Source organism: Manis javanica, chromosome 7 (genome assembly GCF_040802235.1).
Source record: "Manis javanica isolate MJ-LG chromosome 7, MJ_LKY, whole genome shotgun sequence".
Lineage (NCBI taxonomy): Eukaryota > Metazoa > Chordata > Mammalia > Pholidota > Manidae > Manis > Manis javanica.
The window spans coordinates 17,670,374-17,694,745 of record NC_133162.1 but is presented as its reverse complement, the minus strand read 5'-3'; positions in this window follow the sequence as shown (position 1 = coordinate 17,694,745).

Genomic DNA, 24,372 nt, shown 5'->3' with positions numbered 1-24,372 from the left:
TGATTCAGAGATCATCAGGATTGCCCCCTTGATTTCAAAGGATGGGCCCATCTTCTTGGTCTCAAAAGGCCAAACAGCCTATGCCTGAAACCTTGGGGGACAGGAGTGGCCTACAGAGCCCTGGGGGCAGGCTCATTCCCTAGTGGGACTGGAAGGTGGGCACTGAGCCAAAGAGGATTATTCTCAAGGTTTAAGGCATAGTAGAGTTTGCCTTGCTAGGTTTGGGACTTGCTTAGGACCTGTACCCCTTTTCTGTTTCTTCCTCTTGGAATGGGTATGTCTCATTTTTGTAATGGAAATGTGTTTCCATTGTATTTGGAAGCACGTGACTTGTCTGGTTTCACAGGTTCCTAGCTAGAGAGGAAAACTTTTGCCTCATGATGAACTTACCTGTAGTCTCTCCCATACCTGATTTACATAATGTTTAGAAGAGATGTTGGACTTAGACTTTAGAGTTGATGATACAATGAATTAAGATATTTGAATCTGGTGAGATGAAATGAATGTATTTTGTTTATGAGAAAGACCAAGGGTGGAATGTTATGGAGTGACTGTTGATGTCCCCTGAAAATTCATATGTTGAAGCCCTAATTCCCAGTGTGGCTGTATTTGGAAATGGGGACTTTAAGGCGGCAATTAAGATTAAATGATGGGAGCCAACATGGCGGCGTGAGCAGGACAGTGGGAATCTCCTCCCAAAAACATATATATTTTTGAAAATACAACAAATACAACTAATCCTAAAAGAGAGACCAGAAGACACAGGACAACAGCCAGACTACATCCACACCTGTGAGAACCCAGCTCCTGGTGAAAGGGGTAAGATACAAGCCCCGGCCTGGCGGGACCCGAGCACACCTCCCCCCAGGTCCCAGCGGGAGGGAGAGGGAAGCCAGGACTGCTAAACACCCAGCCCAGCCACCCGCACCAGCGTGCAGACACAGTGCATGCATGGAGGGCTGGAAACTAGGGAAATAGGGCAGCAAGACCTCTGAGTGGGTTCCGAAGCTGAGGCCCCTGTGACAAAGAAAAGCGAGTGCTTTTTGAAAGTCTTAAAGGGACAGGGACATAACAGCTGGACGGATACAACACAGGTCACAGCCCAGTGGCTGGAAATTACAGGGAAAACTGGGCACACTAAACCCCTGGGCAACAGCTCTGAGAACCCTCATGGATGTAAACAGCCAAACAACCCCCAGTCCATTAACCCTCCCGGGCGCTGGAAAGCAAAGAAACAGCCTAAGGCAGGCCCTGCCCACAGAAAGGGAAATTCCTCCATATCAGCCGGGCAACACACAAAGACCCAGTCTACACGCAATTACCCAACACAAGCCACTAGGGGACGCAGTTGTCCCAGTAAAGAAAGTGCAGTAGCAAGTGAAAAGTTTGGCCCTCCCAGCTGACAGTCAATAGCACCTGTCAACATGAAAAGGCAAAAAAATATGATCCAGACAAGACTAACCCAGAAAGCTTTGGCATCAGCTACATCTTCCCCTGAGAAGGAACCTGGGGAGATAGATTTAACCAGTCTTCCTGAAAAAGAATTCAAAACAAAAGTCATAATCATGCTGATGGACTTGCAGAGAAATATGCAAGAACTAAGGAAGGAGAATACAGAAATAAAACAAGCTCTGGAAGGACTTCAAAACAGAATGTACGAGATGCAAGAGACCATTAATGGACTAGAAAACAGAGAACAGGAATGCAGAGAAGCTGATGCAGAGAGAGATAAAAGGATCTCCAGGAATGAAAGAATTCTAAGAGAGCTGAGGGACCAATCAAAATGGAACAATATTCGCATTATAGGGGTACCAGAAGAAGAAGAGAGAGAAAAAGGGATAGAAAGTGTCTTTGAAGAAATAATTGCTGAAAACTTCCCCAAACTAGGGGAAGAAATGGCCTCTCAGAACACAGAGGTACACAGAACTCCCATGACAAAGGATCCAAGGAGGGCAACACCAAGACACATAATAATTAAAATGGCAAAGATCAAAGACAAGGACAAAGTATTAAAGGCAGCCAGAGAGAAAAAAAAAAGGTTACCTACAAAGGAAAACCCATCAGGCTATCATCAGACTTCTCAACAGAAACCCTACAGGCCAGAAGAGAATGGCATGATATACTTAATGCAATGAAACAGAAGGGCCTCGAACCAAGACTGCTGTACCCAGCATGAATATCATTTAAATATGAAGGAGGGATTAAACAATTCCCAGACAAGCAAAAGTTGAGGGAAATTGCCTCCTACAAACCACCTCTACAGGGCATCCTACAGGGACTGCTCTAGATGGGAGCACTCCTAAAAAGAGCACAGAACAAAACACCCAACATATGAAGAAGGGAGGAGGAGGAATAAGAAGGGAGAGAAATAAAGAATCATCAAACCGCATTTATAATAGCGCAACAAGCGAGTTAAGTTAGACAGTAAGATAGTAAAGAAGCTAACCTTGAACCTTTGGTAACCACAAACTTAAAGCCAGCAATGGCAATAAGTTCATACCTCTCAATAATCACTCTAAATGTAAATGGACTGAATGCACCAATCAAAAGACACAGAGAAATAGAATGGATAAAAAAGCAAGATCCATCCATATGCTGCTTACAAGAGACTCACCTCAAACCCAAAGACATGCACAGACTTTAAGTCAAGGAATGGAAAAAGATATTTCATGCAAACAACACAGAGAAGAAAGCAGGTGTTGCAATTCTTGTATCAGACAAAACAGACTTCAAAATAAAGAAAGTAATAAAAGACAAAGAAGGACATTACATAATGATAAAGGGCTCAGTCCAACAAGAGGATATAACCATTCTAAATATATATGCACCCAATACAGGAGCACCAACATACCTGAAACAAATACTAACAGAACTAAAGGAGGAAATAGAATGCAATGCATTCATTCTAGGAGACTGCAACACACCACTCACTCCAAAGGACAGATCCACCAGACAGAAAATAAGTAAGGACACAGAGGCACTGAACAACACACTAGAACAGATGGATCTAATAGACAGCTACAGAACTCTACATCCAAAAGCAACAGGATACACATTCTTCTCAAGTGCACATGGAACATTCTCCAGAATAGACCACATACTAGGCCACAAAAAGAGCCTCAGTAAATTCCAAAAGATTGAAATCCAACCAACCAACTTTTCAGACCACAAAGGCATAAAACTAGAAATAAACTGTACAAAGAAAGCAAAAAGGCTCACAAACACATGGAGGCTTAACAACATGCTTCTAAATAATCAATGGATCAATGACCAAATCAAAATGGAGATCCAGCAATATATGGAAACAAATGACAACAACAACACTAAACCCCAGCTACTGTGGGATACAGCAAAAGCAGTCTTAAGAGGAAAGTATATAGCAATCCAGGCATATTTTAAAAAAAGAAGAACAATCCCAAATAAATGGTCTAATGTCACAATTATCGAAATTGGAAAAAGAAGAACAAATGAGGCCTAAGGTCAGCAGAAGGAGGGACATAATAAAGATCAGAGAAGAAATAAATAAAATTGAGAAGAATAAAACAATAGCAAAAATCAATGAAACCAAGAGCTGGTTCTTTGAGAAAATAAACAAAATAGATAAGCCTCTAGCCAGACTTATTAAGAGGAAAAGAGAGTCAACACAAATCAACAGTATCAGAAACGAGGAAGGAAAAATCACGACGGACCCCACAGAAATACAAAGAATTATTAGTGAGTACTATGAAAACCTATATGCTAACAAGCTGGGAAACCTAGGAGAAATGGACAACTTCCTAGAAAAATACAACCTTCCAAGACTGATCCAGAAAGAAACAGAAAATCTAAACAGACCAATTACCAGCAACGAAATTGAAGCAGTAATCAAAAAACTACCAGAGAACAAATCCCCGGGGCAGGATGGATTCACCTCGGAATTTTATCAGACATACAGGGAAGACATAATACCCATTCTCCTTAAAGTTTTCCAAAAAATAGAAGAGGAGGGGATACTCCCAAACTCATTCTATGAAGCCAACATCACCCTAATACCAAAACCAGGCAAAGATCCCACCAAAAAAGAAAACTACAGACCAATATCCCTGATGAATGTAGATGCAAAAATACTCAACAAAATATTAGCAAACCGAATTCAAAAATACATCAAAAGGATCGTACACCATGACCAAGTGGGATTCATCCCAGGGATGCAAGGATGGTACAACATTCAAAAGTCCATCAACATCTTCCACCACATCAACAAAAAGAAAGACAAAAACCACATGATCATCTCCATAGATGCTGAAAAAGCATTCAACAAAGTTCAACATCCATTCATGATAAAACCTCTCAGCAAAATGGGAATAGAGGGCAAGTACCTCAACATAATAAAGGCCATCTATGATAAACCCACAGCCAACATTATATTGAACAGTGAGAAGCTGAAAGCTTTTCCTCTGAGATCAGGAACTAGACAGGGATGCCCACTCTCCCCACTGTTATTTAACATAGTACTGGAGGTCCTAGCCATGGCAATTAGACAAAACAAAGAAATACAAGGAATCCAGATTGGTAGAGAAGAAGTTAAACTGTCACTATTTGCAGATGACATGATACTATACATAAAAAACCCTAAAGACTCCACCCCAAAACTACTAGAACTGATATCGGAATTCAGCAAAGTTGCAGGATACAAAATCAACACACACAGAAATCTGTAGCTTTCCTATACACTAACAATGAACCAACAGAAAGAGAAATCAGGAAAACAACTCCATTCACAATTGCATCAAAAAAAATAAAATACCTAGGAATAAAGCTAACCAAAGAAATGGAAGACCTATGCTCTGAAAACTACAAGTCACTCTTAAGAGAAATTAAAGGGGACACTAACAAATGGAAACTCATCCCATGCTCGTGGCTAGGAAGAATTAATATCGTCAAAATGGCCATCCTACCCAAAGCAATATACAGATTTGATGCAATCCCTATGAAACTACCATCAACATTCTTCAGTAAACTGGAGCAAATAATTCAAAAATACATATGGAAACACCAAAGACCCCAAATAGCCAAAGCAATCCTGAGAAAGAAGAAGAAAGTAGGGGGGATCTCACTCCCCAACTTCAAACTCTACTATAAAGCCATAGTAATCAAGACAATTTGGTACTGGCACAAGAACAGAGCCGCAGACCAATGGAACAGACTAGAGAATCCAGACATTAACCCAGACATATATGGTCAATTAATATTTGATAAAGGAGCCATGGACATACAATGGCAAAATGGCAGTCTCTTCAACAGATGGTGCTGGCAAAACTGGACAGCTACATGTAGGAGAATGAAACTGGACCACTGTCTAACCCCATACACAAAATTAAACTCAAAATGGATCAAAGACTTGAATGTAAGTCATGAAACCATTAAATTCTTGGAAAAAAACATAGACAAAAACCTCTTAGACATAAACATGAGTGACCTCTTCTTGAACATATCTCCCCGGGCAAGGAAAACAACAGCAAAAATGAACAAGTGGTACTATATTAAGCTGAAAAGCTTCTGTACAGCAAAAGACACCATCAATAGAACAAAAAGGAACCCTACAGTATGGGAGAATATATTTGAAAATGACAGATCCGATAAAGGCTTGACATCCAGAATATATAAAGAGCTCACATGCCTCAACAAACAGAAAACAACCCAATTAAAAAATGGGCAAAGGAACTGAACAGACAGTTCTCTAAAAAAGAAATGCAGATGGCCAACAGACACATGAAAAGATGCTACACATCGCTTATTATCAGAGAAATGCAAATTAAAACTATAATGCGGTATCACCTCACACCAGTAAGGATGGCTGCCATCCAAAAGACAAACAACAACAAATGTTGGCGAGGCTGTGGAGAAAGGGGAACCCCCCTACACTGCTGGTGGGAATGTAAATTAGTTCAACCATTGTGGAAAGCAGTATGGAGGTTCCTCAAAAAGCTCAAAATAGAAATACCATTTGACCCAGGAATTCCACTCCTAGGAATTTACCCTAAGGACGCAGCAATCAAGTTTGAGAAAGAGAGATGCACCCCTATGTTTATCACAGCACTATTTACAATAGCCAAGAATTGGAAGCAACCTAAATGTCCATCGGTAGATGAATGGATAAAGAAGATGTGGTACATATACACAATGGAATACTACTCAGCCATAAGAAAAGGGCAAATCCTACCATTTGCAGCAACATGGATGGAGCTGGAGGGTATTATGCTCAACAAAATAAGCCACCTGGAGAAAGAGAAATACCAAATGATTTCACTCATCTGTGGAGTATAAGAACAAAGGAAAAACTGAAGGAACAGAACAGCAGCAGAATCACAGAACTCAAGAATGGACTAACAGGTACCAAAGGGAAAGGGACTGGGGAGGATGGGTGGGTAGGGAGGGATAAGGGGGTGGGGAGAAGAAGGTGGGTATTAAGATTAGCATGCATGGAGGGGTGGGAGAAAAGGGAGGGCTGCACAACACAGAGAAGACAGGTAGTGACTCTACAACATTTTGCTATGCTGATGGACAGTGACTGTAAAGGGGTTTATAGGGGGGACCTGGTTATACAGAGGATCAAAGCCTAAGTTGGATACCCTGAAAATGAACTAAGATACGATATAAAAAAGAACTTCCAACATCAGCACTCTCTGGAAGACTCATGCCAGAAGATGATCATCAAAAAACCCCAACAAAGATCCACGTGCTGCTACAGGTGTAGATGCACTCATCCCACTGTTTCCTGGACTTGCCATTGGAATGAAGGAGATATCTAAGCTGGCCTGTGCATACAGTAAAACAACAAATTTGACTGGATCTATACTGTTGGAACTCAACCAAGAATTAGGAGAAGTGCAAGTTGTAGCACTCCAAAATCTTTCAACTACAGACTATCTACTGTTAAAAGAACATATGGGATGTGAACAGTACCCAGGAATGGGTTGTTTTAATTTGTCTGATTTCTCTCAAACTGTTTAAGTTCAATTGGACAATATCCACCATATCATAGATAGGTTTTCACAAATGCCTAAGGTGCCTAACTGGTTTTCTTGGTTTCACCGGAGATGGCTGGTAATTATAGGTCTGCTTTGGTTATGTAACTGTACTCCTATTATGTTAATGTGCATGTGCAATTTAATTAGTAGTTTAAAACCTATACATGCTTATGTTACTCTACAAGGAGATATGCCAAAGAAATAATCAATCTTCCCATGTTTTCTTCTGCCTGCTACTTCTATAGCTTTTCTTCCTTCCTAATTACAACCCTTAAATAGAATTCGTGCCTCATATTGAATTAACCATGTATCATAATTCTTCCAAGTGGTAAAGATACCTCAAGACAAATGCTGGGCATAGAAGCCACAGGGCATAAGTCTGCAAAGAAGTAAAAAGCTAACCTTTTCAAACAATATTGCTTCTCTCTCACTTACCAACTTTACATTTCCCTGTATGGCCCCAGAAGATGACTGGTTAGACAGAGACAGGTAAGATTCCTCAAGGGAGGAACAACCTAAGACAGGCACAGTCGCAGGGGGGCCATCAGGTGAGAAATTGGGGATCAACAGAGGTGAGGCTTAGAACCTCCCCCACCCACCCCCGTTCTGAGAGAAATCTGCTGCATCCGTGGATGTTTTATTGCCCTTGTCTAGCTTGGATTAACACATAGTCTACAGGCACACACCAGATCATCTACATTTGCTCTCTTACAACACTAAACTATGTTTTCTACCTTTATCTTGCATCTACCTACCACTTCAGCTTTTTATTAAAAATAATAATAATAAAGAGAGAAATGTGGTATCCACATATAAATCACATATAAAAATCAAACGAATATTCATATTTGAACTGACTGTTTATAGTTCATAATGCATGATCAAAACCGAAAGTTTCTGTGATGACTGCCCTTGCACTGTTCACCATGTAACTTATTCACTATGTAAGAATTTGTTCTCCATGTAAGAACTTGTTCATTATGCTTCAGAAGATTGGAGACTGACGAAAATTAGGCTTGGGGTAGATTAATGATTATACATTGAGCATTGAGTCCCCTATACAGAATTTTATTGTTGTTAACAACCATTTGATCAATAAATAGGAGAGATGCCCTCACAAAAAAAAAAAAAAAGTACACACTTCCAATTGTAAAATAAATAAGTAACCAGGATGTAATGTATAGCATAAGGAATATAGTCAAAATATCGTAACAACTTGGTATGGTGATAGCTGGTACCTAGAATTATCATGTATATAAATGTTGAATCAGTGTGTTGTACACCTGAAACTAATGTAATACTGTGTGTCAACTATCCTTCAATAAAAAATAATCATCTAAAAAAAAAAAAGATTAATTGAGGTCATTGGGTGGTGCCCTGATCCAATAGTATTAGTCTTCTTAAAAAATGAGACACCAATGAAATCTCTCTCTCTCTCTCTTTCAGCACATGTACCAAGGAAAAGACCATGTAAGGCAACAGTGAGAAGACAAACATCTGCAACCCAAGATGGGGGACTTCACTAGAAACCAAACTTTCTGGAACCTTGATCTTGCATTTCTAAACTCCACAACTGTGAAAAAGTAATTTCAGCTGTTTAAGATACCCAGTCTGGTATTTTGTTATGGCAGCAGAGCAGACTAAAACAGTATTTCCACCTCATCACTACTGTAAGTGTGATGCAGAATTATGTCTCTGAGAAGAAACAGTTGTTTTCAGCACCACGGATAATATTGCTTGCAATTGTTCTCAAACTATTGTGGCTTTTCATATACATTCACGTGCATGCACAAGAACGAATAAAAGTGTTATCTTTAAAAAGACAGTCCTGATTAAGCATTTCTTTTCTTTGTCATACAAGATAGAAACGACCCCAAAGAGTGACTACTAAAACTTTCAACAAATACTAGGCTTTGTATCTGACTGCAATAGCTTCTCAGAAATCTTTTTCCATTTGGACTTTGCCTTATAAACCCTACCTTCTTCACACACCTTCCAATCCATAGCCACCCTTCATCTCCAAGGTACACACTACCTTAGCTGAATCCCTCAGCATCTCTCACCTGGAGAATCACTCTAGTTTGCTAACTAGCCTCGTGGACTCTCCTGGCTCCAGCCTCAGTCCAGCTAATCCATCATCTATTCTGATGAGTAGTCTTTCTGATCATTTCTCTCCTCTGCACAAAATGCTCCAATGACTCCATATTACCAAACAAATGGGTTCCTAACTTGGTGTATTGGTCCTCTGGAATGCTTGTAAAAATATCTCATATGAGGTTCTACCTCTGGCAATTCTGATTTAGATGGGCAATTCTGTTGTGGAAATCCTGAGATCCACAGTTTGAGAAAATACTCCTAGAGTATGAATTTCAAATTCTTTAGCATGTGTATCTATGATCTGGTTCCTCTTTATCTCCCAGAGATCATTCTTGCTCTGTCCTACTCTTCTACTCATCACCCTGTCTTCCAGCTATGCTGAACTACCTGCAATTCTCAGAATCTGTCTTGCTATTTTATAATTTATGTCTTTGCTCCATCAGCTCAGACTGCTACCTTTCTTCCAACGTGTATGCTCGGTGAGCACCTGTACATCTTTCACTGCGTGAAAATATTTATGAGGACTGCCATGTTCTCTAGGTAGAATTGATGGCTCTCTTCTTTCTGGTTTCATTTTATCCTTGGGGACCTCTTTCATAGCTCTTATAACACCCAGTTGCACGTACGTGTTTTCTTAAGAGATTATAAGTTCCTTGAATTCAGAGACCATGCCTTATTCTTCTTTGCAGCTAGGCACCTAATATTGTTCCTGGCACACAGAAAGTGCTCAATAAATGTATGTGTTAAAAAATGAATTCAAAAGTGATAAAATTTAAGAAACTTGTGTATTCTTCCAAGTCAGATTAAAACTGGGAGTCAATTTCCTCTAGCCTATGAGTAATAAAGAAAAACAAAGCCTTGGTTTCCTAACACAGAGGTCATAGGCACTCAGTCCTCAGTAGCTTGGGGGTAATTCAGTTACCCTTAAGCTTTAGTTCTGGAGAGTTTGTCAAATGCATATTGCTAGGCCAGTCCTCTTGAGAGTCCTATTCTGAGTGTCTGCAGTGGAGGCCCTGCAGTGGAGAAAGTTACAATTTAATCAAGTGCCTCAGGTGGTTGTCATATGGATGATTCCAAGAGCTTAAGACAGTGACTGTCCTAAAGGTGGTTGCAAAAGCAAGGAGCCACAGCCTGATGCAAACCTTAAACCCTGCAACCCCAAATCCTGGTGCCTACTGGTATTAACATAATAGAAGTATGTTTAGCTGTGACTTGAAAATTTTTCCCCCTCCTGACTTAAGGCTGGTTATAAACACAGTTCAAGCCCCGGATGATAGGAGAGCATTTTTAAGATGCAAATTTTCAACCACATGGGGGGAACTGTAAACCTCTTGAAGAGTTAATTGGTGAGCCTAAGTTCCATGTAAGCAGCTAGTTATCCCTCGGTTTAGGCATATACTAGTTTTAGCTGCAGTGTAATGATTAAGCAGCTCTCAGGTGTGCAGGACCTACGAGTTTCTCTCTGTCCTCCAGGAAGTTTGGAATCAGGCCTGAGACACTGATTTCTTCAAAGGTTGGAACTTTGTCAGAATTTCTTCCCCACCCCTGTAGCTCTTCCTCGTTGACCTTGGGGAGTGAGAAATCTCAAGCGAACAGAACTCCTGGGAAGATTTCTCCGTTCCACCGCGAGTCATAATAGGAAATTTATACACGAGCCAGCCCCTCCGGACATGATCCCGGCCCTTCCACTTCCAGGCCCTGCATAAAAACTAATCTTATCAAAACAGGCAGAAGGAAAAAATAATAAAAAGAAGCCCAGTGGACAGACCCTCCAGGAGGTGCTCCCTGCAGGAAGCGAGGTGAGGTGAGGTGAGTATCTGTGGGTTCCTCAACTCCAGAGCAGTATCTGGTTGGATTCCTACGTACACTGGTCTTCGCCAGGGGGTGAACAGTACAGAATAAGCAGGCAGTGCTAAGTAAGGGGGTGAAAGATGATTTGTATTAATGAAGAGAGCCACGGAGGTCTCCAGGTCTTTCACATGATACTGGAGGAATCATTAATTTAGTGGGACCTGATATGTAGGAAACTAGAAGAGAGTTCCAAAGAGAAGAGAGAATGTAGGGCTTGTTTTATAAAATGAGAAACATTTACCAACATTACTTGGTATTCTTCAAACATGCTCTGCTCATCTTTACTCAGGCTTAGCAAACAAATATTATTTAACAACAGTAGCTAGTGTATTTTAAGTGCAAAGTACCTGATGAAATGAACACATTACATTTATTGTTGTAACTTTCACAGAAATCCAGAAATGTGTAACTATTATCCCCATTTTATGATTGAGGAGATGACATTCATGGTGGAATAGCTTGCTTAATCATTACACTACAGCTAAAACTAGTATATGCCTAAACCAAGGGATAGGATGTCACCCCTGTTTGCAAATCCATAACACAAGTAGCCTGGGAAATGTGCATGCTTTCAAATAAAGAAAAGGTGAGAGGAATGGCCTAGATTAAAATGTCAAATTCAAAAGAAGAAAAAGATAACTGGTTAGAGTGACCAGAGAATGCTTCAGTGAGCTGCAACTCGAGGGGTGGGCGCATTTGCTCTGACTGAGAAGGGACAGGAGCGGACAGGAGCGACAGAGGCAAAGCAGAGGCAGGACTCTGGGGCATGTGTTTGCTCTGGTGGGTACAGTTTGTAACAAAGCATTGAGAAGCAGAAGTTGAGAGGTGTTAGTAGTTCTAGAAAAAAAGAGACACTTTGACAACGTATGTTTCCCTATAGACAATCAGGAAACTTCAAGGTTTTTTGATGGAGTTTATTTCAGGCAATCAACAGAATGAATGAAGTGGGGGACATCTATTTGGAAACGTATTTCAGTGGTTGAAGGATGAAATTATTCATGGTGGTGGAAGGAGAGGAAAGGATGAAAGAAAGGGAAGGGGCAACACTAAGGAAATGTGCCTGACCTTGTTCTTAGGGCCAGTGAGGATGTGGTTCTGAAACCTGCTTCTACCATTCACCTGGACAGTAATAAGAATAGCCAACAGCTATTGAACACTTACTATATGCCATGTACTGTGCTAGCCATTCATTCATTGCACAGATATGTTCTCAATGTTTTCTACACCTTAAGGATCATTTTGGATCCTACAGATACAGCTGAACAAGACAGAGAATGGTCTGTTTGCTTCTAATTCTAGGAGACAGATACTATTACTATCACCATTTTTCAGATAAGATCAATGTTTTGGGAGGTTGCACAACTACACAAGGTCACATATATGATAAATGGCAGATCCATGACTCTCTGGGTTCTGATATCTATGCACCAAAGCACCAGGCTAACAGGGTGCAGATAACTAACTTTCTGAGCTTTAGTGCTTTCTTCTATAACATGGGAATATAGAAACTTCTATCAATACATGGCAGTTTTGTTTGTTGATTCATTTATTCATTCACTATTGGTGGCTGATTAGACAGAATCTCAAAAAGATTCCCAACCCTCCTTTGAATAAGGTTGGCACAAATTCAGGGACATTAATTGGAAAGCAGTGGGGGTCCTATTTACACTCCCTGTGTTTGGACAAGAGCCATATTTGGAAGAAGCAAAAACAAAAAAAAAAAGCAGGTATATTCTTTCTCTTCAACCCCAGTTGTGAAGCCTTCTTGATTTTCCCAGGACTCAAGGGAAAAGAATTGCCCATGTATGTGTTTGTTTTATTCTGCAAGTTTGAAAAGAGCATCATGGACACGAGGGAATCCTTACTGTAAGTGGGTTTGGAGAGTTGATAAGAAGCCACTTTTCTTAGGCTAGGTTCTAAGAAGAAATATGAGAGAGGCCTTGCGATTTGGTTCAGCACGTTGAAGGAGGCATCCTGTGTGGGTAATATCACCTTTTTAGTCAGACTGTATTCATGTGAGGGCAGGAAGTAGTACACAATCCCTACAATTGAGACTTGCCACTGTGCTACTTGGTAAGATGGGAAATGCATTAAAGAAAAGAAGAAAGCCAAGTTAATCATGCTACCTTGTGGAGAATACCACCCACCATACCCTCCCACCAGAACAGGTAGAGAGAGCTGTTGACAACACTGAAGCCAATTCTTTTCATTATTAAACACAAAACAAGAAAGAGGTCTTGCATACGAAAGGGACCTACAGTTAACAATATACATCACTCGGCAAAATAGGTGGGAAGATCCTAGTCCCAAGGAATGCCAAGCATACAGCACAACAACGTGGAGATTAGAAATCATTCCATGATTTTGATCATTTAATTCACATTCATTAAGAATTTAAAAATATTCCTGGGTAGGTGCTAGGGAATCAAGGACAAATTCATATATGGCACAAGTGTTTTGATACCACTCTAGGAGTGCCTTTGGCTTTTTATTTAACTTCTCTGAACCTTACTTTCTCACTCATCAAATGTGGGCAATAATGACACTTCAAACTGTTATTATGAAGATTAAGTTAGATGATCTATGTACACCAACAAACCTAGTTTGTTGCTCTGGCGGACACTAAGTGGTCAGTAAATGTTACCTGTTGGCAGGCTCTGCTGCCTCGTGCTGGTCATGCTTGCGGTGCTCTAGGGGCTGCCAGTCTATCAGACTAAGTTTCCAAAGAGGCTGTGGCAGAAGAATGTTACAGGGTATGGTTGTCACCCAAGGGAACAGTGGTCAGTTTAAGCTGGGAGAGCCTGACAAGCTTCATTTAACAGGCAATTGGGCAGCCACAGAAAGGTATAAGAAAGGGTACTCCAGGCAGGCAGATCTGTGGGCCGGCAGGTAGCACACCCCGGGACGCAGGAGTGCAGTGACTGGAGAGGAAGCTAGAGTTCGCATCGCGGAGGACTCTGGTGCCACTTGGTCCTTCCGTAAATATTCTTAAATGCCTACCACGGTCTTAGGTACTGTGGGAAGTACTGTAAGAGAACGAAGAAGGAGAGGACTGTGCCTAAAAACCATTCACAGTGAACCCCTGCCATGTCAGAGCAACAAACAGAGCCGTGGTGCTGTTTCTGCCCAAACTGTGAGGCAGAGCAAGTTAATTTATCTTTTGGGGGCTCAGCATCCACATCTATGGTCTGGAGAAGTCCATTCTTCCCTGCCTCCCTCCCCTGAGAACAGGACTGAGCCCTGGGGACAGCAGAGGCAGCAATGATGGGCAGGCACCATGGGGACTGGAAAGCCGCACTGGCATATGTGAGAAAATGATGATGCCACTGAAATGGATGATGGTGAAGATGATGACTGTGATGATAAAGAAGCTGGAGAAGATGGTAAATGAGATGAAAACAATAAGGACAGTAATGACCATTCATCATGATTCACTCAATCATTGAACAAATACATGTTGGGAGCTGACTCTGTCTTGGACACCATTCTAGCATTATGGAGACAGCAATAAACAAAACAAGCTAGCTCTCTTATTTTTTATTGTGAAGCAAACTAGAAATAGATGGATAGTCATATAATTACTAGAGTTTAAGACAGTGAGGAAAGAAGTGGAGTGAAAGGTAGAAAATGATGAGAGGTGGCAGGGATAATGGTGAGAGTGATTCTGGAAACAGCTGAAATCTCTCAGCAAAATTACAACCCTCTGGAAGATTTTACATCAGGGAGGCAGGTTCCAGTGTCTCCCGCTGCTTTATTCTATTCTCTGCTACAATCTTTGTCACTCTAGGTGGTACACAGTGGCAGACCTGTGGTGTGTGGCATTTGTGTAGGCTCTGTGCTGGGTGCGTGGAGGCCAACATGTGGAAGGAAAAATCTTATGGATGAGATTTCACTCAACCCATTCTGAGCCCAAATGACCCTCTGTCTGGGAAAACAAAGACCCTGGTTGTAACTTTCATATAAAACTTGTTTCTGAAACTTGTCTTCTCTGCCTCCAAGAGTGATTTGTGCCTAAGTTTCAGGAGGCTGGCATATCCTGCAGGTTAGCAACGTCAATTATCCCCATAAGAAATAATAACATCATCGTAATTGTCTTTGGCTTTGAGCTTATGTTATTGTCCTGAGGGAAACAAAGTTGAAGGTGGGTGGAGAGAGGCTATTAAAACCCTGGGTTCTTTTTGCGCATACAAAGAGCGTACAATGACTTCACCCACCCCAGCTTTGGCAGCCAGGATCCGAATCAGCTCGGGCAAACCCTGAAGTAAACACCTGAACATCAAGGCAACAGAGAACAGAGAAGCAGAGGGACTGCAGGGAAGCTTGGGTACAATCAGCACGTTTTGTAATGTTTTAAAATTTGGCTGCATGTTGATGAATAGGCCCCATCGGACTCTGGAAGGCCACCAAAAGCAGAGGTCATATTTTATTCGCAGTTATAATCCTTGTCTCTTAGTACTGCATTTGGCAAAATAAATCAGCATACATTTAGTTGCTTGACTTTGGAACAGAATAAAAGAGAGAATGAGTGAGTGGGAAAAATACTTTAACAGAATGAAAGCAGGTATGAAGCACAAGCGGCAGGTACAGACAGATGTGAAATTCAATCCTGGTTTCATCTTCACCACCTGAAGATCCTGGGCTTGGTCTTGACCTTGAGCTTCATTTTCCTCATCTGGGAAATGAAGGTAATTATCATATCAACCTGAGAGAGCTATTGTGAGGATAATTAAATGACATATGGCCTATAAAGTTCTTAAAGCAGTACCTGGAATGAAAATGTGCTCAACAAATTGTCAGTCTTAATAATCATATTAGTTATCCTGTTCATGATCATTGTCAGGAAAGTGACAGTTTTCAGGTCCAGAAGAAAAATGCATAATGCATATTTTACTAAAGGCGAATCACATTATCACTTAGCAAGGGCTTTGATCCTTTACATTGTGTATCAGTCTCACTATCCTTAAAATATAAAGTGGCACACGTATATTTACTGATCACTTATGCATTTAAAGTGTTAGGTGCAAGGGGGGACACCAAGAATTATAAATTTATAAAATGTGGCCTCTCTTCTCAAGTTACCTTTGTTACTTAGAGAGGTAGAGAGGTAGACATAAAAGAAACAAAAGAACAAAAAAACAAAAATAACTATGAAACCAACCAATCCATACAAAGTTTTGATAAGGGATCAGAGAAAGAGAGAAAACAAGGACTGTTCAGCTCAATCCCACCTTCCTAAGAAGCAGAAACGTTTAAACTGAATGCAAAGCAATGAAAATGAAAATTAATAACAAATGTTTCAATTTTTAGAACTTGGAAATTCTAAAACATCATTCTAAACAAACATTAATTCATAGAGGAAAACAGCATTGCAATTACAGACTTAGAAATTAGCTACTTTAAAAACTCTACATTTCAAATTTATGAGATGTGGTCAAAGCTGCACTCAAAGGAAATTAAATTGTCATAAATGTTTTCATTTTTATATACAAAAGACTAAATATAAAGGAAATAGTCATTAAGTACAAGAAGGAAGAAATTAACAAAACATACCTAAGTGGGAAAACAGAATGAAAAAAATGAATGCAGGAATGAATGAATTAGAAAGCAAGGAAAGAACTATTAATAAACCAAAAACGTGTTTCTACAAAATAATCATATACATGAGGAAAAGTATACATCTTGGGGAAAAAGAGAGAGTAAGAGAGTGTGTATGACAGTGACAGTAGTTGGAGGAATAAGTCTATTTTCCATTGGAAATGAAAAAAGCTGATAACAAGTGGAAAAAAATTTATTTTTAAATGCCACTGAAACATTTGAATAAAATTGATAAAGTTTGTAGAGAATACGAATGACCAAAATTGACTTAAGAGTTAGAAAAAAGGAATTGCACAATAATCAAGGAAACCTGCCCCTCCCTTTCCCTAATTTCAAAACACAAACTTTATGATGTTTAATGGACCCAGAGGAAATTTACAGATGAATCCTTTAAGAAGCAGACAATATGTTGTTTTAACCCTTCCATAAAAAGAGAAAGATTCCAATATGCATTTTTGAAGCTAGTATAGCCCTGATAACTAAAATCTGATGTATGTAACACACACACACAAAAAAAATCTAATAGAACATTAGATTATTCCATTGCTGTTATATCCAATAATAGAGGTGTTCCAGTCAACTGTCTTGGATTCTGATGAGATTAGCACGCTGTAACTTCTGGGAGAAGTAAGATAATGCATGAAATAAAAGTGAGAAGAAAGAAATGTTTATAGTGTGGGAAGGAGGGTCAGGAGCCTCACTGCCTTCTACCTATGTTTACCTAATTGGAAAACTCAAGAGAACAAGAGAAGAAGTAATGGGATTAGCAAAAGAGCTCAGTAACCGGTCAGTTACAAACATACAAAACATTTATATTTCTATATAACCAATTAAAAAATACAGTGGAAAAGGTTCTAATAAAAATACAAAACATGTCAGGATTTAATAAGAATATTTAGAACTTATAAAAAGGATGCTATAAATCATTTCTTAAGGTCATAAAAGGAGGTTTGAATACATGGAAAATTATACCTCGATTCATTGGTAAGAAGACTAAAATTTACTGTGTCAAGCATACCCAAATGAATTTATGTATTTTATCTAGATCAGTCAAAATGCCTGTCAACCAAAATCCTGACATGGTTATTTTTAAATTGTCAAAATGGTTATGAAGTTCATCTGAAAGAGACAAATAAAGCAGAATAGCCAAGAAAAGTTTGAAAAAGAAAAATGACAGAGAGGGTGGCATTTGATATATTTATTTATTTTAATAGATTGGTATTAAAGTTTACTATGACACTATTTAAATATATGGTAAGCTAGGATAAGTTTTAAATTCCTCAAAAGATATTATACTAACTTGATACCTATGGATGCCTCCAGGCTGAGGTGGCTATTTCCTGTTATTTTCTTCTCAGCACTTTCTCCATACTTTCTAAATTTTCAATGGTGGGCATGTATTACTCTTATTATTAGAATAAAACTTAATTTTTTTAAAGCATCTATAGAATGCAGATAGAGAAGGGAGGCAGTTTAGCTTGTGGCAACTCTATGAGAAACAGATGAGATAGGAATATTAGCTCCATGTATTACATGGAATTTACATTCTTAACTTGAATGTGTTTGTGGTTTTTACTTTGAATTTTTTGTGTATTTGTGAATTCCTTCTTTCATAGCTCCATGAAGGATGGGCATTTTTTCTGTTTCATTCACTGCTGTATCTCTACAATCTAGAACACTGTCTGGCCCATATTATATATTCAAAATACTTGATGACTATTAAAGAATATACATTAGGTGTGGTTGATGTCAAACTCTCAAAACAGAGTCTGAGACAAGGACTTGGATAGTTTACCTGGGCATAAGCTCAAGAAGCAGGTATGAAGGAGGATGTAGAGTGAAAGAAGAAAGTAAGGCCAGTCAGTCTAAGGACACATTATTTAAAGTATTCCTCTAAGTAACAGAGGCCCAATTCCCCTGATAAGCACCAAGAAACATAAAGAAATGTACATGTGAAGGATGTGCACCAGGGCATTTCCCGATGGGCTCTCATCAACCATTGACTGAGGTTTGCTCTGACAGCACTGATTTCTCTGCACTATAAGCAGGCTTCCAAGGTTGGAAGCTCTCACGGAAAAAAAACAAAGAAAAAAATAGAAATAAAAAGGAGAAAAAATAAAACTGAGTATCTTGTGCTTGAAGCAAGACACAGTCATCATGAGGTCACACTTAGTTCAAAGGAGCTGTTCATCATAGCAAGAGGCTAAAATCAGAGATGGACTTGGAGGTGGACTTGAGGAAACAGAGGTGTCTGGCATGGTTGATTAAGAATAATGTCATACTGGAAAGTTCTTGGATTGCAGGTAAGGCAGGTTGGATTTTATTCTATGGCAAAGGGAATGAGAACTCATGGAGAAGAGGAAACTCATGCTGTATCATTTAGAAAAACACAAGGAGAGAAAAGCCCAAGAGTTAACTATAACTTTGGGTGAAGAGATGATACGCTCTAGCCCCTTGATGAACCTGAATTACCCAAACAAAGGCTCTTAATCTGTAAGAATAATTTGTCTCTCTTCTTAAAACTGTTTTTTGTCTAGCTATTCTCACAACAGGCTAAATTTTGCTGATCACTCTTGCTAAAGCTCTTAAAAATATATGTCTTTCTCTTTTAAATTATAACATTCTTTTGGTGGTGCCTTTGTATGTGATTTTGAATATAGACTTGTTCCAACCATGCTCTGGTTTATTTTCCTTCAAAGTTTTCCGTGCAGTTGGCTCAGGACTGAACTGCTCAGCCTTGGCCGCTTAGATACCCTTTAATGTTTCCCCTCCCTGGAGTTCCATGGCTGGTTAGCTTGGTAAGACCTACTCCTAGTGAACAAGCACTCTGTTCCCTTAAGATTGAAGTGCTACCTAAGCCATTTTCTTTTCATTTTTATTGTCTTTGATAAAATCCTCTTGACTTGACTTGTCTCATTGCTCTGGGCTTTCCTAGGCTCGGTGAGGGTTGGGTTCTCAGAGCCTGGTTATCTGTCTCTCGTCTGTTCTCATCAACAAACCTCTGTGTCATGTGGCTTCTGTAGTTCTGTCGGAACCTTACAGAAGACAGTTTTGGTCTTCACTGACCCCTCTGGGGAACTTGGGTTATGTATAAGAAAATCCCTTTTCATGGCATCTGAGAATCAAAGGGTTCAAAGATTCTGAATAATCAATGATGAGTAATTATTTATTGGCATCTGAAAGAATACCAATAAAGGCATCTGAAAGCAAGACAGGAAAATTCTAAAATTACTCCCCCTAAGGACTTCTTAGACAAGGCTAATAAAAATATATAGAATCTAAAAATATAAAACTCTCCTCTTCTTCTTACCCAACTCCAAATTGGCCTCCCTTGGGTTACCCTATGTATCAACCCCCTCCTTCCCCTTTCTCTGCTCCTTTTATTACACCTGGACCCTCACCAGACCTGTTCCACTTTCCTACACACCCTTTCACTGGAAAGTATTAGTTCATAATATCTTATAATATAGGTGGAGATGAAGATCAGCCTTATTCTTATAGCCTGATCTAATCAATATCAGATCTGCATAACCTGATTAAGGGCTTGCCAAACTCTTGAATAGAATACACTTTAACAAAGAATCTAGAATTGTCCTGTGATTTTATAATCCTTGACTCCCTGATCATTATCAACTGGTTCACTAACTTGCTTGACCTAAAGATACTAAAACTAGGTTAGAAACTGCAGAGTGTATTGGTTACAGACTGATTAGCATCAATCCCTGAGGTCTTCCTGCTAAAATTGATTAGTCCACAATCCAGCCTTATAAACAGAAAGGGAATAAATCAATCTTTAATTTCAGAAACTGCTTAAAGATTGTCTTCAGGGAATATTATAGTCTTGATAAGGACAAAGATATCCCATTGCCCTATACACTTTTTCGTTAAAGTTCTTAAATCAGAGGTGGCATATTTAGGTAGAAAACAAGACAAAATGGCAGTGTGTACCCTTCTTGAATTAATATAGCTTGCTGAGCATTTGGATGATACTTTGACTCAGAAAAAAAGAAAAATTACAGGCCAAATAGTAATAGCTCTAATAGCTATATCAATTAAATAATTAGATAAGCCCAAGAACAAGGGTAGTTTTGGAAAGCAGGCATTGGAAGAACAATTCCCACCTGAGCTTGAAGGATAAAATCTCAAAGCTTTGTCTGAGATAATGTCAGCGCTCTACTCTGCCCACAACTGCCCTTAACACAGAGGGGAACAATTTCCTCACATTTTCAAAAACAGAAGATTCTCTTTGTAAATGATTCTAGGCTCTCCTCTTCATTATAAACCATTCCACCTATCATTTCTTGCTCAGAATAACAAGAAAATGCCAACAGTTGGAATCTCAAATACCCCTTACACTACCTTTGTCTCAGCCACTCTTGTTCCTCTGAGCTCTTTTGCAGGTTAGCCCACTTTACTGTTTAGTGATCCCACTCCAGTGAATCATTTGGAACTAGTTCTACATTCTAAATGGGGTGCCACTATTAAATATGGACCAATAGCCTCTTTCTGGAATATCCACAAGGGAAGAATCTCCAGCCTATAATTTAATGATTACACAGATTGATTATTCACTATCAATATCTCAGATCAGATATTGAATCTGTCCCTGAAAGTGTCTGGGTCAAGAACAATTCAGATGTAGGACACATTAGGGAGGCTGAGCCTTTAAAGTGCAGTTAATCCAGCAATCCTTTTACCAAAATCCACTAAAAAAAAATGCTATTGTAGGACTGCAGGCCTATCTGCATACCTCCAGAAACAACTCATTCTCTCCGGTACCTGCCATTGTAATATTTCTGTTCTGTCCCGTCTAAGGGACAAATAGGCATGGTCACTGCTTTATTTAGGATTTAAGGATCATTAACAAGACTGTGCCTCTTGGCTTTCCTGCAGTTCCAAACCCTAATACCATCATGTTCTTAATTTGCAAGTCAGCTGCTCACTTTACATTGGTATAGCTATGCTTGGCATTATTAGTGTGCTCTTGCACACAGACTCACAGGAGCTGTTTGCATTTACTTGGGATTAGTAACATATATAAACAGTTCTCCCCCAATAGTTTACAAAGTACCTCTTACTTCTTAAAATTATTTAACCATAGCTTTGGAAGCATCCAAATTACCCAGGACTCTGTTCTAAAATAATGTATGGAAGACCTGTTATATTCTCTGAATCAAAAGACTTGAGGAATTGATTCCCACCATTTGCTGACAGTGCTATCATCTGAGGGACACAAAGTCTCTAAGGAGTACCTTTAGTTTTATCATGCCCAGGTGCATTATCTAGGCCATGACATAATGCAAAATGGAAATGCTCTTTCTATTCCAAGGTTGAAAGCCATTTGTGACTTTCCTAGGCCAATTATAAGCAGGCAACTTCAAGAATTCTTTGGTGTCATGTGATAAAGAAACATTTGATTTATAACGTTTCTGAACTGGCTTCCTTTGTATATGATCCAATGAAGGCTGACATATATAAGCCCTTGCCCTAAAAAGCTCATTAGAAACCAGGTACTGTAACATAAACAACTCCCTTGAAAACCCGTTAAGTCTTGGACTTACCAGATACCACCAAACTTTCAATTTGTACGTTAAAGATCAAGACAGACTTTGGGAGCTCTACACAACAGTACGATGGACATCGGTGGTCTGTATCACCTATTACAGCCTCTCACTTTACCAGGTTGCAAAAGGCTACCCCCTTTATTTGTGTGCAATGGCAGAAGCCACAAATTTAACTGAGACCTCTGCTGCCTTAGTCAGGATCTACCCTGAGCCACATGATCCCTCATGTTGTACAGACTTTACTCATCACTAAAACTGTCCAGAACTTTTCTATTTCTATAGTGACATCCTTTGAAATCCTTCTCTCATCCACACATATTTCTATTAATCTTTGCAACATCCTAAACCCCACCACCTTTCTTCCATTCTCAAAGGAGACAGAATCTCATGACTGCCATGATCTTGCTCAGAGTTTTCCTTGCTTTTCCCTGACCACCTTGAAACCCATTTAGAAAACAATGATTCAGAACTATTTGTAAATGACCTTATTAAGAATTCAAGAAGGAGCCTATAAAACTGGATATGCAATCATAACCCACTCAGACTTGCTTAAATCCAATTCTTTCCCAGAAGCTAATTATGTATAAGTTGATGAACTGATAGCCCTTACTAGGTCCTGCCAATTAACTAAAGAAAAGAAAGTATCTGTCTACATGAATACTAGATATGTTTTGGGGATGACTAATAATTTAGATATGATTTAGAAGCAACATGGTTTCTTAACTTCCTCTGTATATGATTATGGATACATTCATAGCAATGTTTATCTTCCTTCTGGTTGGCCAAGAGCCTGCCCTTGCTGTAAAGCAACTTATGTTTGTTTCCCATTTAGTGAATATCCACATGTTTTTTTGTGGTGGGGTACCCAGTTCTCTGAAGCAGTAATTAAAGAATTTGCAAGGCTTTACCTGTAACACAAAAGTTTCACTGTTTCTATTTCCCAAGAAAAATAGAATGACTGACAAATTAAACTGAAAGTTGCAAAATATCACAGGAACTTGCGTTGCCACAGCTAATGACTTTGCCCTCAATCCACTCTGAACAAGAGCTCAGAGACTATTTCCATATGAGCTGGTCACCAGATGCTTCATGGATATCAGCAGCTCTCCTCCTATCCTTGACTTTACTTTTTGCAGGTCAAAATAACTAAATATTATGGAGATTTAATGCAATTTATCCAAACTTATTAACAACAGGACCAGGTGGCTTTTCTCGACTACAAACCATAGGAACTCCTATCTGGCTTTCAACCTGGAGAGCATGTGTACTTGAAATGACCCCAAAATAAGACTTCTCTTGAACTTCTTTGGAAGGAAACTTATCAGGTTCTGTTAATCACAAACATTGCAGTAAAACTCCAGGGAATTGACTTTTCAGATTTATAGCTTCATTTAAAAAGATATAATATATCCACTTCCTAGACTTCCAAGCTAATGGCACATTCTCCAGAAACAGGCTATCATGAAGGAGACAGACTTCCTAAGAGCCTCAGACCAAGCAGCAGACTGGTATGTGTGTGTATTGTTAGGGTTCTCCAGACAGCAGGACCTTTGAGATATATAAAGGAGATTTATTGTAGAAATTGGCTCCACATGATTATGGAGGCTGAGAAGTCCCATGATATGCTTTCTACAGGCTGAAGAACCAGGAAAGGTGGTGATATAATTCAGTCTGAGTTCAAAGTCTTGGAAACCAGAGGTGTTGACAGTGTAAATCCCAATCCCTGTATGAAGGCTTGAGAAATAGGAGCTCTGATGTCTGAGAGCAGGAGAAGGCAGATGGTCCAGTTGAAGCAAAGAGAACAAATCTGTTGCTCTTCTATCTGTTCTATTTAGAACATCATCAGATGGGATGAAGCCCACCTGCATCGATAAGGGCTATCTTCTTAACTCAAAATACTGATTCAAATGCTAATCTCTTCCAGAAACACCTTCAGAGACCCACTCAGAAATAATGTTTTACTAGCTATCTGGGCATTCCCTTAGCCCAGTCATGTTGACACATAAAATCAACCAGGACAATGTTAGATGGTTTCCACCAAGGACTTTCAAATCAAGATCACAGGCCAGCCAATGGTTCCCTACTGCCACACCCTTCTTCAAATCATTTTTTATTTTTTTATCCCTTAATTTTTAATAGCTTTATTGAGGCAATATTGAGGCAATTCACATACCATACAATGCAATCACGTAAAGTGTACATTCAGTTTTTAGTACATTAACTGAGTTATGCAATTATTAAAACTGATTACAGAC